The sequence below is a fragment of the Aegilops tauschii genome, chromosome 3 (assembly GCF_002575655.3).
Source record: "Aegilops tauschii subsp. strangulata cultivar AL8/78 chromosome 3, Aet v6.0, whole genome shotgun sequence".
Taxonomy (NCBI): domain Eukaryota; kingdom Viridiplantae; phylum Streptophyta; class Magnoliopsida; order Poales; family Poaceae; genus Aegilops; species Aegilops tauschii.
In genome coordinates, this window is record NC_053037.3 from 561,262,766 (window position 1) to 561,275,931 (window position 13,166).

A 13,166-nucleotide genomic window follows, 5' to 3' on the forward strand; every position below is an offset into this window, starting at 1 on the left:
ATCCATTTAATCCTGGCCGACCTCCAGATCAGACGCTAGTAACTCTAGGCCCCACACGCCCCTAAGATAAACACCGAGGCGCTGCTTCCCCGGCGTAATAGGCGGACTAGCGTCTGTTACGCCGGGGAATGCTTCTGTTAATTGGGAATCAACTGACCAGGAATTGAAATTCAGGGGGGCGACGGACCTCTAGCTAAGGTGAAATAGTATATGAGGAGAAACCATGTGCATCGCGAGTTACTAGGAACATCTAGTATCAATAAGAAGAGGTCAACTAGTGTCTTCTATGGGATGAATACCGTGCAAGCAGACACGTAAGATTTGCATGAATAAGGGAAGAGGAGTACCATTTTCGGTTGCCGGTGTGGTCCCCTCCACATGTCGCGCCGATCTTCTTCTTTTTACCGGGGAAACCGATGTTCTGGAGGGTGCATGCTTGGATGAACCCATGGCCAAATTGTTGACTGTGTTGTCGTGGCCGTATGTCGGCGGAGGGGAAGCAGATCCGAGGCGGCGTAGCAGGAATAGCTCTGGTGCGGTGGAGGGCGGTGAAGTTGGAGCGGCAGCGGTGAGGCGCAGGACGGCGTGGTTGAACTGGCTCGGGTACGGACGGCTCGGCCTCGGCTTCAACTACTAGCCGTGGAGGGCGTTGCGGTTGAGGTTGCGGTGGACGACAACGTCGGGGTATCGGCTCCGGCGTGATGGAGGAGGGCGACGGTTGATGGGTGGAATGGGGTGGCGGACGGAGGACGCCGGGGTTTCGCGGCTGGTGGAGAGGTAGTTTTTGCGCCCACGGAGTACGAATGGGGAATCAGACGGGTCGGCCGGGGGGGGGAGGGGGGGGAGAACCATGTTTCGGTCGGGGACGCGCTTGTTTTTGGCTTTTTTGAACAGAAGATGGGACGCGCTTGTTTGAAATTTGGGGAAAGTACAAACTTTTCCCCCTCTTAAATTTCGGACCTACTGCGGGTCGGGGGTAGGATGGTAATCCCAGGTGTCCCAAATAGTGGGCGGGAGCGATTTCGGCCGCGCGCATGTGTGCTTAGGCGGCCATTGTGTATGAATGTTTTTCGGAGGCGGTTGCGTGGCGTCTAGATGAAGCTACAAACCTACCCCGGTTTAGACCTTTGGACGTCGGGCCGGTAGGTTTCACGGGTCGGAGTTATTAGAAAAGTAATTTCCTTGTACTACCAAACATTGGTCTCACGCGGTTTCGGGCGAGTAGAGGCTCTTTTGGCGCTTCGTTCGAAATTTTGAAACACAAGCATTCATGTTTAGAGTACTCTTGAACTTTGATGATTGACCTAAATAGACAACGTTAAATTTGACCTTGTATGTTTGAAAACCTCATTAAATTATCCGCTTCTTTTTGAAATTTCACACTTGAAAATCCTATAACTACGATTATTTTGGAATGGAGGAGGTAAATTAGAATGCTATTATGTACAAAATCAGAGCAAAGATTGGTGCCCCCATAATTTAGGTATGATTTACAATCGCCATGATATCAAATTCAAATAATTGAATGGACTTCATGTTGAATTCGATTTTTTGAAACCACCTTAAGTTGAATTCAAATGTATGCTAGTTCATAGGTAGCTATTTATAGTGTTCATTGTGTAACTTTTGTATGTATAATATGCTTTACACACACAACATGAACTATACTCACGTTTATACTCGATTGCTAAAGCGATGCATTGTCTGGAGTTCAAAATACTAACTATGTGGATCAATTGTGTCAAATAATAACATAGACATGCTCAAATTCGATAGAATCTAGATGTCTGATGGATCAATGACCGTTCCTTACGCGTATTGCAAATATCATGATCCCATCCTAATATTTGGATACAATTTATATCTTTAATCAATGTGTACAGCAGTCTTGTACGTGTAGTTTCACTCTCCATCGGTGGTCTCTCACACATGCTCACACACTCTCTCCCGAGGTGTCTTTCTCGCACACATGCTCTCGATATAACCCTCCCTCCCTCTCGTAGCCATTTACGACTGTTTTCACTAACCTTTATCACAAGCACTCTTCCTCTCGCAAGCATACACACGCACAATCCCCATCGACCCTTTCTATATACACAGACCTGCCTACGTGTCTCCTGTACGCACATTATCTTTAGGCATGTCTCTCACGCATTGTCTCACACCTCTCTTCCTAATCGACGAGTATGATTCTAGCAGAGCATTCTGTAGGATGCCCCTTAAAGTTAGGTTGGATGAATAGTAATATCAGAGATAAAGGGGTTACCTTAGTCCGAGAACCCAGGGTTACAAATCCTAGCTGGCTTTGTCAGTGGACATAGAGTCCTTCACAATTATGCTCTCTTTGTCTTGTACGACTAGTCATCCATGGGTCTCCCTAAATCCGTCACGGGCCGACCAATGTGGCGCGGGGCGGAACCGAACGAAGGGCCTCACCTCGACCCACCGGACCTCACGCGGTGACACACCCGCTGCCCCCATGTCTCGTTATCTTCTCACACCCACACATACCAACACAGACACCACACACAAAAAATATATTCTCCTGGTGCCTCTATCCACTCCCCCCTTGCATATACACACTCAAGGGAATCTCTCGCCGTGACGTCATATTCGTGTCTCTCTCTCTAGACCACTCTCATTTCTCGTGCTATCTCTCCCACGCCCCCCTGTCGGCCCCTCTATCCATGCCTCTCTCGAATACGTAATACACACACATACCTCTCTAGGCCCTGCCATATGCATCAACTACACATTCACACATGTTACATCACGTACACCATTGATCTAAAAAGCCCTCTCTTCACGTTTATTTCGCATACAACATTCCTTTTGAATAAAGTGTGGCCAAAAAAATATTTTAGAATTTCTACATATATACAACATTACAAAGTTATATGGAGGAGTATGAACGCTTGCATTGCATGGTGCCCACAATGATATTTATTCCGCACTGTGAATTTGTATATTTTTATACTATATATAAAGGTAGTCATAATAAAGAGAAACGAAGAGCATCTCTCTCTCTCCATCGCATACCCCCCTCTACGCCCCTTTCAGGTACGCACACAAACTATCTCCAGGTCCTCTAAAAGTAAGCCCCCAGCACATTCACGCATGTTTCATCTTTCTCTCGCGATATATACAGTGACAATCATTGTATTTGAAGCGAAAGCACGATACGTACATTGGACTTCAGAATCCACTCATTACGGTAACCATTTACGTTTTGTGGTTATTATACAGTCACGGGCTCACCGTACAACTCTGTATTTGCTCAAGACACGACTAGTTGACCAGTTAAACGCTCCATGTGGCACCTGTAGTGTTGCATCACATTATCTCACTACCATCGGGCCCACCTGTCGGCTTGTATCTACTCTACATCTACACTCTTATAAAATACTAGCAAGATGCCCATGCATTGCATGGAACATCAAGATGCATTTGTATGAGTAGTTTATCTTGTGGGAGAAAAGGATGAACAAGGGAAGGCCTTATTTGCAAGTGTGGAGAGGGGTGTGGGTATCTTTTTGCAAAATTGCCATAGTTTCCTTCCTATCCATCAGATATAGATCGGACGGCCTATATTGCAGGATGGCAGGCACACGATCATCACCGAATATGCTTTTTTATAAGAGTAGGGATAAAATACACTCTTATAAAAAACAGAGTTGGTGATGATGGTGTGCCTGCCATCCTGCAATATAGGCCGTCCGATTTATATCTGACCGATAGGAAAGAAACTATGACAATTTTGCCTAAGATGTACCCACACACCTCTCCACATTTGCAAATAAGGCCTTCCCTCGTTCATCCTTTTCTCTCACAAGATAAACTAGTCATACAAATGCATCTTGATGTTACGTGCAACGCACGGGCATCTTGCTAGTAAGAATGAAAACAAACGACAAAAAAATATTGGACGGTGGTTCGAAGTCATACCGCGGGCACAACGGACAAGGTGGCCTTGTATTGGTATGCTGAGTCGTCTGTTTTAACACACAGGAGCTGGTGTGGTGATTATACACACACACACACACACGCATGCACACGAACTGCATGCACGCAACACTCACACGAACACATGCACCCACGCACGCACGCAACACTCACACGTACACACGCAGCCACGCATGCACGCAACACTCACATGCACACACGCACGCATGCATGCACACACCAGTACACCACACGACCAACACACACTCTCACGCTCAAGTGCTCAACCTACACGTGCATGCGCACACATCAGGCCCTGACAGACACATACACAACCAGGTGATTCCCGCGCACAGGGTGGAGTCTTGTCGCGCCTGTGTAAATTTGTGTTTATCTGACCTTTTCCCTATGCGAACTGACAGGTGGGACCCACAAGGAACATGGTCAATTTAACTAGTCAACATGGTGCCACACAGACTATTTGGCCGGTCAACAGAGTGCAATCCGATGCTGAACCATGAGCAAGTGACCGTATAATCACCGCAAAACGTATATAGTGAGCGTAATCAGCTTATTCTGAAGTTCGGTGAACGTATTACGCTTTTCTCTCTGTAGGCCCTCCAAAACTACATCTTTACACGTTCTCGCATGTTAGATCTAACAACTATGCAATACAACACTACTACTACACTCTAACACAATAAATCATATGTGTTTTTAGTTTTACTAGATATCATATTGTTACTTAATTATTCAGTTTGCATACATTAAAATTGCCTTTGAAATGTATGGCCAGTATCATATACCGCGCGGGAAAAATCCCGCCCTTTCCTGTTTAATCGGGTTTGTATCAATGGATCATGCGAAACAGCAAAACTATAGTACTATATACAGTACAAGTGACACTTCACTGGGCCGTCGTGTCGTGTACTCCTCCGTCGTAAGAGTGGAGCACTTGCTTTCATAAATCTTCTAGTCCCTTTCACCGACATGTGGGGCATCAAGCTACCGGGTCCACGTGCCATACCGGAATACAGGGCAGAGCAGCCGGGGTGAAGCACCCAGTCATGGCGCCGGCGTAGTAATGAGCAATGAGGCGTCAAATCACAAAGCTGCACCTTTCCCGCAGTTAAATTGGAGGGACGGAGTAATAATGCTAAAAAAGAAGTTGGAGGGACGAAGCAACCATCATTTCACTCGTTGCTGAATCCGCTTGTCCCTCATCTTCTTCAAGTTAACCACGTGTTGCTTCTGCCGTTGTTCTGCCTCATGTGGGAAGCGGATCGGCTTGGTAAAGCACTGACACGTGGGACCGCATGTTAGCAAACCGCCAGGACAACATCCTCTAAAAATAAGAACCCCCCCCCCCCCACCATCCGCGCGGCAAAATCACCTCCTTTTTACTAATCTTGATTCTATAATTTTTTAGATCAATATAATTGAGATTTGTATAGATAGCACACAGGAGCAAAACCAAGTGGTACGGTTAAGGGCATCCACAATGTGTAGCCAAATGTGAAAATAGCTTTTGGCATCGTGGGAACCATTGTGGACGGTGTTGCCAAAGCCAAAAGGATGGAACCGAAGCTCCCTGATTGATTGATTGAAAGAATAGAAAAATGCAACGTCTCTCCTCTTTCTCCCGTGCTTGGACGCATGTACAGTATAGAGGAGAGAGTCTACTCCCTTGTCCCTTCTATCACAAATCACAAAGCAATGAGGCATCAAATCACAAAGCACGGACGAAGCAACCATCATTTTACTCTTCGCTGACTCCGCTTCTCCATCGTCTTCTTCGAGAAACCATCTCACCGCACTAAGCTGGACGGACGACGCTATTGTGTACGAGTAGTACTAGTACATTTACGCGTCCTTTGGTTCAACGGACTTCCTGGATGCAAATAAGGCGGTTGTCTCGGCTTGCAGGCGGCACTTGCGAACGACTTACCGTGGTCTCCCTCAATGGTGTTCTCTGTCGAACGCACTTCGCCAAACCACAATGTTCGAGATATCGTCGACGTCACCGCAATGGAGAAGGAAGTCAAATATAGTTACTACCTCCATTTTTTTGTACACAAGGCCAGTATATCAAAATTACAATTTGCAAAAGGCCACTAACACTAATCGAGGCAAAATTGATGGGGTTTGCCTCGTACTAGCAACCAAGGACATTAATATCCCCTGCATGCATGCGGAAGTGAGAAGGTTGGTTTGCATGGCGCTGCATTAATCAAGCGATGAGGAGTGAGATGGTTAGCTCTTTGGGCTTTGGAGAAAAAAATACGCATTAATTGACACGTGAAACGAGGATTTGTATCGATTAATCCCGCGAAGGAAAACCCCGCCTTTCTTTTTTAACACTAGTACTCCTAGTATGTAGTACTACGTACTTATCCTGTTTGGGTCTAGGCCTTGCATTGCCATACGTCGCCACACATTTTTGCCAAGCTTGCCTAAAGTTTTCAAAATGAAAAGGAGGTACACTTGCGCACGGCTGTCGCAGTCACACCGCACCCTCGCACGGTCGCTCCTGCACGCCGCGGTCGCACCGCACCCTCACATGCACAGTCGCTCCTGCACGCCGCAAACCCAACCAAGGGAACGCACCCTCATTGACACGTGCTGTCGTATGTGAACAAACCAAACTCAGCCATCCTACCACTGACACATAATTTTCGTTCATAGAGTATGTTTATCCAACCGCATGTTGGGGAGTATCCGTACGGCTCGTGCGGTGGTCTGTTGGGGAAGAAGAAGAGGTGAGGAAGAAGGGTTAGGAGACGTAGGATATCCATCCAACCGCCTGAAATGGTAGACTGACCCAAGTCAGGTGACTTGCATAACAATATATATTTTTACACAGCAAAAGATCCATAAAAACAACATAAATAAAAACTATCACTGCTCGCGAAACAAGACGGCCTCGTCGTCTTTGGCTGCCAGCGCGAACCAGCCGTAGCTGCCGACGTGTGTCTCCGCACCGTGGTTGTCCTCGGCCTCCAGCTACTCGTTCACGCGGAGCGTGCGGGCGCTCTGCACGGACGAGAGCACCGCCCGGTTCAAGTCGAGGACGTCCGGTTCCGCCTGCAGGAGGGCCTCAATAGCAGCGGCATCCGCGCGCTCCGCGTCGAGTCGAGCCTCCGCCGCCCGGTTCAAGTCCAGGACGTCCGGTTCCACCTGCAGGAGGGTCTCGATGAGAGCGGCATCCGCGCGCTCCGCGTCGAGTTGAGCCTCTGCCGCCCGGTTCAAGTCCAGGACGTCCGGTTCCGCCTGCAGGAGGGCCTCGATGGCAGCGGCATCCGCGCGCTCCGCCTCAAGTTGAGCCTCCGCCGCCCGGTTCACATCCACGACATTCGGTTCCGCCTGTAGGAGAGCCTTGATGGCATTGGCATGTGCGCGCTCCGTGTCGAGTTGAGCCTCTGCCTCCCGGTCCTCCTTTAGTATCGCCAGGTTGAACCGCTGGTCCGCCTGCACCATGGGGGACTCGGACACCGGCATGAAGTCGACGTCCATCGTCTCATACCCATCGGGGGCCTTCTGCGCCGCGACCTCTGCCATGAACATTGGATCGGCTTCCTCCTCCTCGTAGCTTGGCTCCAGAGAACTCGGGGATTGGCCCACCGCAAAGCGAGCTTGGGAACGGAGGTCTCTGGCGCCGACCGCCGCCGCGATTTCTGCGCGGCGCTCCGGCGTCAGCATCTTGTAGTACGTGATCTTGCGGCGCACCATGGCTTTCCGGTGAACTAGGGGACGCTTGATGCGGGCTAGGGGATCGAAAGGTGGGGGAAGGGGCTGGAGATTAGGTGTGGTTTTAGGGCAGTGGTTGGCGTAGGCCGAGCAGCGAAGTTTCTGGTGTGAATAGTGGTTCGGGTGACGACCGGTCAATCTGTTTTGACTGTACATCGCTCTTGTCATCTTTGCGTTGCAGCCCGGCACGCTGGACCCTCCACGTCGCTCACCAAATGGAACGCGCTTCGTCTTGCGTTTTCGCTCGCTTTTGGGACCGCAGTTGAGAGCAAACCAACGTCCTCCCCCCTCCCCCGCCCGCGTCATTTTATGCGGAGTAAATAAAAACAAAGGGAGTATACTACGGATGAGGATCCCCTGACGTGGCCGAACCCATTGAGTAACTGACATGCGGGGCCTAGCAAGCATGGGGTCCGCCAGTAAGTGACCGAAAGGGAGGGTAAGGCAGGGATACGTATGTGAAAGGAGCTTCCAATGATATAATTTTCACATTATACATCTCATGTACCGAATGGGATGCCAAAACTAAGACGCGAAGCGACACGTAGTGGAGGCAAAGTGAAACTTCAAACGAACCATTTGTTTGTATGCATGTCGGACAATTACAAATAAACATTGGAAATACAAGCATGGTCTAGGCCCACATGCGAATGATACTCGGCAGAATGTTAAAATGAGGCATGCGGGAGGATGGACTCGACCGGAGGGCGACATGATCGATGGAGAAGAGGGTTGGAGATGAATGAGAAATAAGCAAACGCCACATGATTATACTTGACCGGCTCAAATAAACAATAAGTTGTCTCGCTTGGCCTACATAGTGAAAGGCCTAATGCGCAACGCGGAGCACTGACGCTCGAATATGGCCGGTGAAAGAACATGTGGTGCCCTCATGTTTGGTTTTGGTAATTGACGACAATCTCTATGGACTAATGGTTGCCTTGAGTTATATTTGAAGGTTTTGTCCATAGGCTTTTCTTGGAGTACATGTGTTGGTTTCAAGGAGAGTTTGTGTTGACCAAGGTGCTATTAAGGAATTATCCAAAGATTGGTCATGTGAGAGTTGAGCTTATTGCAAGCATGTCTTGAAGAAGAAGATTGTGTGATCATTCATGTTTACCTTCAAGACATCATCCAAATGAAGAGAGTTGGAAAGATTCTAGGTTGATCAAGACTAAGTCAAGAGTGAATCAAGTTGATCAACTCACAAAGCGTAGAAGATGTACCGAGAGGGATCAAGTGATCCCATGGTATGGTAAGCATTGTCCATTGTGCTTTGTGTACTAACCCATGGTCTATGTGAGAGTTCTATGTGGGGTTAGGTACGTGTTCATGGGCTTGCGTCAAGAGGAAGATATCACTCAACCCATGGAGAGGATGACATCAAGTGGTGATCGTCATCAAGATTGCCGTGTGCAAGTTCAAGTGGAGCATCACGAAGAGATCAAGTGCTTGAAGCTTGCCGTCCATTGTGGTGACAATGGACTTGTGAAGATGTGCCGAATAGTGGCTCACCCATAGTGGACTATGGGGGAGTAATCATCTAGTCTTCATCGAGCCAACGCAATCAAGAAAGGTGGTCCAACTTGAGGGAGTCAAGATCGTCATCATCTAGCTCAAGTGGACCATGTGCAAGGCAAAGGTTTTCCCTTGATAGGTTTTCTATTTTACCGGTCTCATGGTGGTAGTTGGGAGACCGGGTTATAGGATCGATAGCCGTACTATCAAGGGGGGCTCTCAAGTGAGTAGCTTGATCGTATCGTTCGTTGAGAGCTCAAACCATTGCATCCTTGCATCATGTTTCTTGGTTATTGTTTGGTTCTCTTTGTGAGTCTTAGAGCTTATGGTCATCTTGATGACAAGCTTGAGTTCATCAAAAATGGAGTTTGCATGCGTCTTCTATGATGTTTTCGATGTTGGAGGTTTTACCGGTCTTATCCGAGGAAGGGTTCTCACCATTTTCTTTTGGGCCTTTTATCATTTGCTTCTTATTGGTATTTCTATCAATTGTGTTAGCCCTTGTCGCTAGCTTTCCAACAAACTTGGTATCGTCGAATTCGGAGTCCGTTTGCAGAAGTTGTGTCAGTTTTGGTGTTCTGAAAAGGCTGCAGCGTTACTACCGCGGACAGGAGCGGATGTAATTTTTTACTACCGCTCTTGGGAGCGGTACTACCGCTTGGAGAAGTACTACCGTGGCTACTTCCGTGGCTACTTCCGCCCGGGACCAAAAATTCGTCACAAGTCCAGCGGTGGTAGGCACGGATGTAATTTTTTAGTACCGCTTGCAAGCAGTAGTACCGCTACCCTTAGCAGTAGTACCGCTACCCCTAGCGGTAGTACCGTGAGGTCAAGCGGTACTACCGCTCCGATGGTTCTTCTGGCTTTTTGCCTCCCCGGTGTTGTGTTTCAAAGGGCTACTACCGCCCTAGCGGTAGTACCGCTCGGTGCGGGCTGTGACCATAACGGTTGGATTTTTCCCCACCTATAAAAGGGGGTCTTCTTCCCCAACGAACCTTATCCTTTGAGCTCGTGTTCTTCCCCCATTGTTGACCTTCTTCAAGCTTGCTAACTCTCAATCCCTCCATGGATTCTTGCTAGTTTTTGAGGGAAAAGAGAGAGGAGATCTAGATCCACATTTCCACCAATCACTTTCTCCTCTATGTGAGGGGAACCCCCTGGATCTAGATCTTGGAGTTCTTGGTGTTCTCCTTCTTGTTCTTCCTCTCATATTCATCCCTAGCATTAGTTGCTTCGGTGGGATTTGAGAGAGAAGGACTTGGGCACTTCGTGTGCCCTTGCCATTGCATTTGGTGCATCGGTTTGAGTTCTCCACGGTGATACGTGGAAGTTACAAGTTGAGAAGCTTATTACTCTTGGGTGCTTGGTACCCTTGAGCTTGTTCCTCTTGGGTGCTTGGGCACCCTAGACGGTTGGTGGTGTTCGGAGCTCAATCATTGTGGTGTAAAGCTCCGGGCAAGCGTCGGGGTCTCCAATTAGGTTGTGGAGATCGCCCCGAGCAATTTGACGGGTTCCGGTGACCGCCCCCAAGGGTTGCCAAAGTTTACGGGTTCGGTGACCGCCCCCAAGGGTTGCCAATTGTACGGGTTCGGTGACCGCCCTCAAGGGTCCCTTAGTGAAATCACGGCATCTTGCATTGTGCGAGGGCGTGAGGAGATTACGGTGGCCCTAGTGGCTTCTTGGGGAGCATTGTGCCTCCACACCGCTCCAAACGGAGATTAGCATCCGCAAGGGTGTGAACTTCGGGATACATCGTCGTCTCCGCGTGCCTCGGTTATCTCTTACCCGAGCCCTTTACTTATGCACTTTACTTTGTGATAGCCATATTGTTTCTTGTCATATATCTTGCTATCACCTAAGTAGTTTTTCTTGCTTAGCATAAGTTGTTGGTGCACATAGGCGAGCCTAGTTGTTGTAGGTTTTGTGCTTGACAAATTAACCTCTAGGTTTATTCCGCATTTGTTCAAGCCTCAACCGTAATTATTTTAAAGTGCCTATTCACCCCCCCTCTAGGCGACATCCATGATCTTTCAATTGGTATCAGAGCCTCGTCTCTCTTTATAGGGCTTAACCGCCTAGAGAGTAAGGATGTCGACTAGGGGTTTAGGATTCTCCGACACTCTTAGTTTCGATGGCACAAATTTTGATGTGTGGGTAATTCGCATGCTTATTCTCTTTAGGGTCATGGACCCAAATTTAGAGCGAATTGTAGATATGGGTTTTTCTCCTCCAAAGGATCCACAAAGATTATCTTTAGAGGATGAGAAAAACTCTTATCTCAATGCTCAAGCTTCTAATGTGCTTTTTGATGCTTTGAGCAATGTAGTTATATTTCAACTCATGCCGTTTCGGGATGCTCATGAGTTGTGGACAAAGCTTCAAGAAAAATATGGCGTGTCCGAGATTTGTGGAGATGATTGTCCTCCTTCCACCTCCGGTCATATAGTATTCTCAACTTTTTCTACTTCACCTACATGTGGTTTGCCACAAGGTAATGATATGGTGAGTAGTGGTGTTCATTGCAATGATTATAGTGAGCTTATTATTGATGATCCTTCATTACTTTATTATTGCAATGCTTCACCTTTGGACTTTAACACTTCGAGCACTCTAAATGTTTCACATGCTTGTGTTAAAAGTTCTTGCATATCTTGTCGAAATTGCTTGCTCAAATCTCATGATGATATGCTTGCTATGTCTTGTTGCCATGATAAAAATGTATCTATTTCCTCGAGTTGTTGTGCTAACAATGTAGAGGAAACCCAACACTCCATGGAACAAGATGTGGTCTTGAACGGTGCTTCAAGAGATCCTACATCATCATCGATTGCTTTTTGCCTTATCGCCAAGGCTTCAAAGGTATCTCCCACTTTGAATCCCAATATATCTTGTGATAATATTGATGATGGAAAGAGTGATGATGATGTCAATTATGATGAAGAGAATGATGATGTTGCCTCCATAAAAGTTAAGGGGGAAATAATTTTTAAAGCTCTTCTTAAGAATAAAATTGCTCGTTCCAACCTCATGGAAATCATGTCTATTGCTATTGAGGGCAAGAAACATATTGATGAGTTGGAATCTCGTCTTGAGGAGCATGAGGTCACCATTGATAAAATGGAAGGTCATGAGCATGATTACGCTAATGAGATTGCGCACCTCTCTCAAGCTCTTGAACTTGAACAAACCACCAAGGAATCTCTTGAGGAGACTTTTTCTCTAGAGTTATCTAGAGTGAAGGAATCTCATGATAGAGTTCTTAAGGTGGCCAATGTTTTTGAAACTAAAAATGCTAAGCTTGAAGTTGCTCATGCTAGACTCCTTGAGGATTTTGAGCACCTCGAAAATGGCTCAAGGGTCGTCAAGGGTGAGCTCATCAAACTCACCGAGTCTCATGCTCAACTTGAAGCTTCTTATTTAAAAGAGCTTGCCAAGTTGCCTTCTCCTCTTGTTGTTAATGATGATGCTTGTGCTACTAACTCTATTTCTTGTGAAGCATCCATTTTAAAGGAGAATGTTGAGCTAAGGGCTCAACTTCAGTTGCTATCTAGCAATTATGGGAAATTGGAAGAAAGTCATGAAAAGCTTTCTAGCTCTCATGATGATCTTCTTGTATCCCATAATGTGCTAAAAATAGCTCATGAGGCTATGATTGCTAAGGTAACATCTAGTGAGCCTCATGTGGACATTAGCACTACTTTTAGTCAAAATGCTATATTGCCTTGTGCTAGTCCTCGTAATTCGTCTATGCATAACATTGGTACATTTTGTGATGAATTGCTTTCCTTGCCTTGTTGCTCCAATGATGAAGCTTATACTTCCTCTAGTACTTGTGTTGAGACTAACCATGTAGAGGAAATCAAAGAGCTCAAGGCCCAAGTCACTTCTTTGAAGAAAGACTTGGAAAAGTGTTATGAAGGGAAATCCACACTCAACAATATCTTGAGTGTGCAAAAATC